General features: G+C 34.0%; 1 non-coding gene across 1 annotated transcript; it reads right to left on the reverse strand.

Moving 5' to 3' along the window:
* Positions 1–1,711: 1,711 nt before the first annotated feature.
* Positions 1,712–1,784, reverse strand: Trnav-aac (transfer RNA valine (anticodon AAC)). Its single transcript has one exon. It is a non-coding gene; the product is annotated as a tRNA-Val (tRNA).
* Between the last annotated feature and the right edge of the window lie 4,261 nt (positions 1,785–6,045).

Below are 6,045 nucleotides of genomic sequence, written 5' to 3' on the forward strand. Positions count from 1 at the left end.
GTCTGTTTAGGAAACAATTAGGAATTAATAAGGCCTAATAGAGGGGTGGGCCGTGCAAGTTTTGGTGGTTACTAGTCACAACCGTCGGTGAAAAACTTTTGTAGTACGTAGTCCCGTTATCGTCTAGCTGATTAATTAGTGTGTAAAATAATAAAAGTAATGTAATCTTTTTATGTTATTTACAAAGAACCACAAGCTCCTTCGATCCTGTTACGAGCAAAAAAATAAAACTTCCTATTCGTAAATTGGCCTGTACGTCTGTACCTACCTAAATAAATGACACAAAATTATATCTTAGAAAGGCCATTTTAATTATTTAAGGAATCCGTTTCATTTAGCTAACGCGTACTTACATTAATATTATGTATGCTAGTTTTAAGGTATTTATCTATGGGCCAATAGTTGCCTGAAAATAAATGTTTTCATTTCATTTCATTTCATTAAATAATTACATCCTTAAATAAATTCTTAATGCATATTGCATATAGGTATAATTATGTGTTAGTCTGTAAGGTATTTGTTACATATGGGCCTTGTTGCCTGATTTGAAATGTTAAATTAAATTAAATATGCATTAAAAACTTAAGTAGGTAGTTAAAATCTTGAATGAACATTGTTTCAGTTTACGTCAAAGTCTAAATATGGCCCGGTACTATTGTAATTCTTGCTTCCCCTTCATCATTCGCCATTATTAAACTAGTTACATACGTAACTTTAAGGACGTACTTACGGTGTACATAATGTAGGGTATTATAATAATCTTTTCACGGCAGCGTAACAAGTCTGACACAAACATTTCACTAAAACTATAATCACCACATAACCAGAGACTAGCTAATAATATAGAATACTAACTTAATTTAATTCGCACGTTTTCCTAAATTGAACTGAAAGCGTGGGCTGAGAGCAATGCACTTACTTGCAGCAGTTGCAGGAATTGTAAGTTTCAACGAAATTTTTAAAGACCTATCGAACGATGTGAGACATGTTAATTTTACTGTTTTTTTTTTTTACTTTTAGTGACATAAAGGCACGGTTTAGGAATTTAGTTTTAGTGTACCATTTTGTACCTATCACAGTGACAATAGTATAAGGTCACTAGCGACGTTCATATTGATTAAACTGTGACAAGGTACGAATACGAAATGGTAATGAAATGAAATTCTTTGACTATAGGTACCTACTGTAGAGTGCCCTATATAGTACATACTGTAAAATAAAACTGGTGTCTAGTTTTTATTAAGTGTATTTACTCGTCTCTGACACAACCTTAAGGGTGTCAGAGCTTTTTGTTTGCGCCTCTAACAAGTTTGCCCTTACTTCGTTAGCGTGTCAACGAATTTTCCACTCTCAGAGCCATAAGGTCGTATATCATATAAAAATGTATACAATTCTAGGTTATTTTGGTTACTATCAACATGGTTGTAAAAATGGGCTTTTAGTTTTGACCTTATGGAAAGTTGTGACAATTAATTATTAGTACTTTCATTGTACAGGAGAAGTGACGATAAAACCGAGAAATTGTAGCTCAAATTTACTTGTAGCTGTAATTTATTTTTATCATTAACATACTATTTTAAAATAAAAAATAAATAAAAGTAATAAAATACTAGCTGTACCTACATAATTGTTGACAAGTAATAAAATACTAAATGTACCTACATAATTGTTGTCAGAATCCTTAAAGAAAAAAAGAAACGGAAAAAAGAAATGTTTCCGCCCGGGATCGAACCGGGGGCCTTCTGCGTGTTAGGCAGATGTGATAACCGCTACACCACGGAAACTTGATAGCCATGCTCGAAATTAACACTTGTATGCTCTAGCTTACAAGAATCGAAGAAAGTAGTCCAGTCAAGTTATTTTTTTCGCTATCGCTTCGACAACGAAAAGCATTATGTCTCTCTATCACTCTTCCATATTAGCGCGACAGTGACAGTTGCGTTTCGATCGCTACGGAGCGTAAGCGATTGGCGTCTTGGCTACGCGGCCAGGTGCCAATAAAATAAAGATAGTGTAACGATACTATATTGTGACATTCGATATTAATCTTCATACAAAAGATAAGTATAATTTATGTAACTAACACTCTTTTTACCTACGTAGAAATAATATATTGTTCAAAACAAGTATTATATTATTATACCTATAATTATCTATTAGTCGTCGAGTTGTGAACACTTGCCTGTAAGGTCAATTCGAACTTGTATTTTGAATGTTTTGATACCAAAATGATGTGATTTTGTTTTGACATCAAAATGTACGTTCAAATTGTAAATTAAATTACAATACAATACTTATATATAAATATTATAATTATTTTATTAGGCAAACAAAACAATACCGAAATTGCCTTTGAACTGTCTCCTCAAATAATGAAAATAAGCAATTAATTTTATTAATTGCCAAATTGCAAGTAATATTAATATTACAATTCAGAACTGGCTATTAGTGATTACAGTGAAATACCTTTTGGCGATTTGCCACCCAAATATTTAAGAACAAATTAGTCTAATTTGAAATATTCAGGGCAAAGTAACGATAATGTTGGGTATTCAGTTGTTCAAAACATTTAATTAAATGGATACTTTAAGATGATATCATCTGTTGTTTCGTTTTTTAACCAACTTGAAAATTTAAAGGAAAATCAATAAAAAGAGAAAAAGAAAAAAGGAAAAAAAGGCTAAGAAAAAACGAAACGAAAAAGAAAAGGAAAGTAGGAGTAGGAAGTGGAAAGGAAGAGAACCAGTGATTTCCAGGGCTCGAATTTATATTGCGGATGACGTAAAAAAAGAAAGATGTTTTTATTGGTAAATAAAATAATTTATCCGAAACTTATTATTGTTACCGGTAAAACAATATTCTTATAAGTTTAGTTATTTTTACACGACTTCCCAAACAAAAAGAGTGTATTGTTTGAATTAGGTACCTACTCAAAGAGTTCGGCTAAATTCTATCTAAACTGAAAATATAATAGTTTAAGTTTTAAATTAACTTGTCACTATGACGAACGAGTAGGTACCTACCTATCTAGAAAGTGTTGTAAGTTCACGTATAAATAATTATAGTTTTTTTGTCTGTTTTCTCCCATAGTTATCTCGTAGAACTACATATTTAAATTGGGTATGGAATATGTCATCAAAAAAGGAATCTTAAGTTTTTAAGAGCGTAACCTACCTTAAGTTTGAGCAAGAAAAAGCAGGTAGGTAGGTACCTACGTATCTTAACAAGAATCAACTAAATAGGGAATATGACGCAAAACTCTGCATAGGGGGCGCCACTACCACTATCCGTCACAATCTGGGGGTTTACCGCGAAACAAGAAAATCAAAATTTCTTTATTTAACCTCTCTATCACTCTTGCATATTCGAGCGATAAAGAGGCAGATAACTAAATTTCGATTTTCGCGTTTCCCGGTAGGCCCTTGTTCACAAACCACCTTGATGCGTCAATGTCATATTTTATTGTCTGTGCTACTAGCTAGCTTTATAGTTCGTTTTTTTAGCATTAGAAATAAGGTAAACAATCTTGATGTGTCTTTTATTAAAAAACACATTTTAAAAATAAGTTACGGCAAATATGTAACAGTTATGAATCTAATACGATCATTTATATTCTTTTGCTTTCATAAGTAATAGTTTTTGATTTTTAAAAAGCTTTTTTCAATTAAAAGACTTGTCAAGATCGCTTACCTTTTTGCAAGTTCTTTCTAATGCTAAAAAAAAACGAACTATAATTAAAAAGAACGTTTATTTTTAAAAAAAAAAAACGTTCTGCACTCTGGCAGCAGAACCTTGCAGTAACACCCCCTATTTCACTATCTTTAAAACTCGAGCCTTAAAATAAAGAAACAAGTTGTTTTCGCCTTCCGTCTCATTAACCTCGAAACAAAAACTTTATGATTAATGGAGCCGCGTCTTTACGAACTGGAGGCGTATTCAGATTTCAAAAATGTGATATTGTATTTATGTTATGATGCTACGTCCGAGAATAGGGGGAATTTGTTCACTGATACCCCTTATTTACCGGATTATCTATAAATCCTTATTTATTAAAAATCCACCTACGTCCCATACTGTTCAGAAAACTCACAATTTCTCTAATAAATACAAGAGGTTTCTACAAGAAGGTTTTAAGCTTAATATAATGCCTAAGCTTTCACATCACATTGTGCATTGGATTAGGTGATTTTACACACAACTTTATTTTTCCATGCAAGTTTCTTTGCCGAAAAACAACTGGTATAGTGATTTTCATAAGAAAACTTATTGGCTCATGCTGAGATTCCAACCTACGACCTCCAGTTTGGAAGCTTGCTCGGTCAGTTTCCAGAAGGTTTATTCGACAAGCGACGTTTGACGTATTGTGTTGATCTCCCGTTGATGTGGGAAAAATTGTGAGTTTTCGAATACGTACAATGTAAAAATTTGACATTAGCAATCCACAGTTATGTAGGTTACAACTAAACCAAACCGAACTACCCCGAGTTCAGAGCCATTATAAACCGTTTAGTAGTAATAAAACAAAGTAGATTTTGTTTTTTTTTTCAATTAATGACTTTGGGTACATAGTACTCGTACCAAATGATATTATCCACTGTTGATCGAATCAACACTTGATAGAATCAAATTCAAATGTTGATTTGATGTGGACGTGAAATCTGACAGTTGTACGTGTCGAATTTGGCCCCAGATGTACCTATTGTACCTACCTACTATCAAAAAGAATAGATAGAATAGAGGGGTCCTGTCATAGTAAATGTTGTAGTCACTGTAAATTTACTGCCATCTATCGACGCACGACTATAACTCAAAATAAATACGTATAAAATTATCAAAAAAATGAATATATATGGATAAATGATTTTATTAATTTTATATCATTTTGACCCATGTTCATTCACTGATATCTATGTGTTAAACGCCACGCCATCTAGCCGAGAATAGGCCAAAGGTGTGTGCGCCATCTATGCGAGAATGACTTTTTCTTGATTTCCGAGGCACGTTTTTTTCTTAGACTTTATTCATCTTATACGAAGTTACAATATGTCTTTGCTACTATCAAATGAATATCAAATCAGCATAATACTTTTAACATCTGGATACGCCTCTTGGTGTAAAAGAAGCTTTAGGTACGTATGATGGATTAGCTAGCTGTTGCGATGATTGTTACAAAAGACGCGTTTACTCTTTATTTGTTGTTGTTTTTAAACTTTGCTGGAAAATGCACGCCATCGCATGGTACCTATAATGTTATGTATTTGTAAGAAAGGGATAAAACATAATTTAACCAAATGTGGCCCGTAAAGTTTTATGAAAAGGGGCTCAGTGCATAGTGGTCATGGTATACCTAATAATTATACTCCGCCTGGTACTCTCTTCCCGTCTTTTCTAGGTCACCTGACTGACACAAGCCTACGTCATCATGCGACAGCGCTATATGATAATATGCGATAGCGCTATATATAGCGGCCATGTTATTTTGACGTAGGCCTGTCATGTGTCACTCTGGGAAGAGAAGACCATGTTTTATTAGACTATGCGCCATCGCTAAAAGCCCTAATATTAATAATTTATTCAGGAGGTCCATTTGATTCTTATTAAGATACTAGTCTCTCCTCCGATGGTCCGATGACATAAAAGAGACTGCGGGACCAGTCTGGATAAGAGTGACCAACAACCGCTCAAAATGGAGAGAGATTGGAGAGGCGTATGCCCAACGGTGGGCGAGCACACGCTGAAGAAGAAGAAGAGAGAAGTCTCTCCTCTGTCCTAGGCCTGGAGACGCTGTATGGTCCCAGGTTTCTTGCTAACTAGAAGCTGGGTAATCCGGTATAATAATTTCTCGAACTCGGACTAAACAGGCCATGGGCCCGATTCGGATTTTGAAATAGACATCTATTAGATATCTTTCAGACATCACCAAGATAAGATAACGATATGTTTAAGATCTAACCTGTCAAATTTGACATTTGCGCGATTCTGGAGATACTCGTCTTGAACGATTTCTACAGGGTATGACTTAGAGATCTAATTCACATCTAATAG

The sequence above is a fragment of the Cydia fagiglandana genome, chromosome 3 (genome assembly GCF_963556715.1).
Source record: "Cydia fagiglandana chromosome 3, ilCydFagi1.1, whole genome shotgun sequence".
Taxonomy (NCBI): Eukaryota; Metazoa; Arthropoda; class Insecta; order Lepidoptera; family Tortricidae; genus Cydia; species Cydia fagiglandana.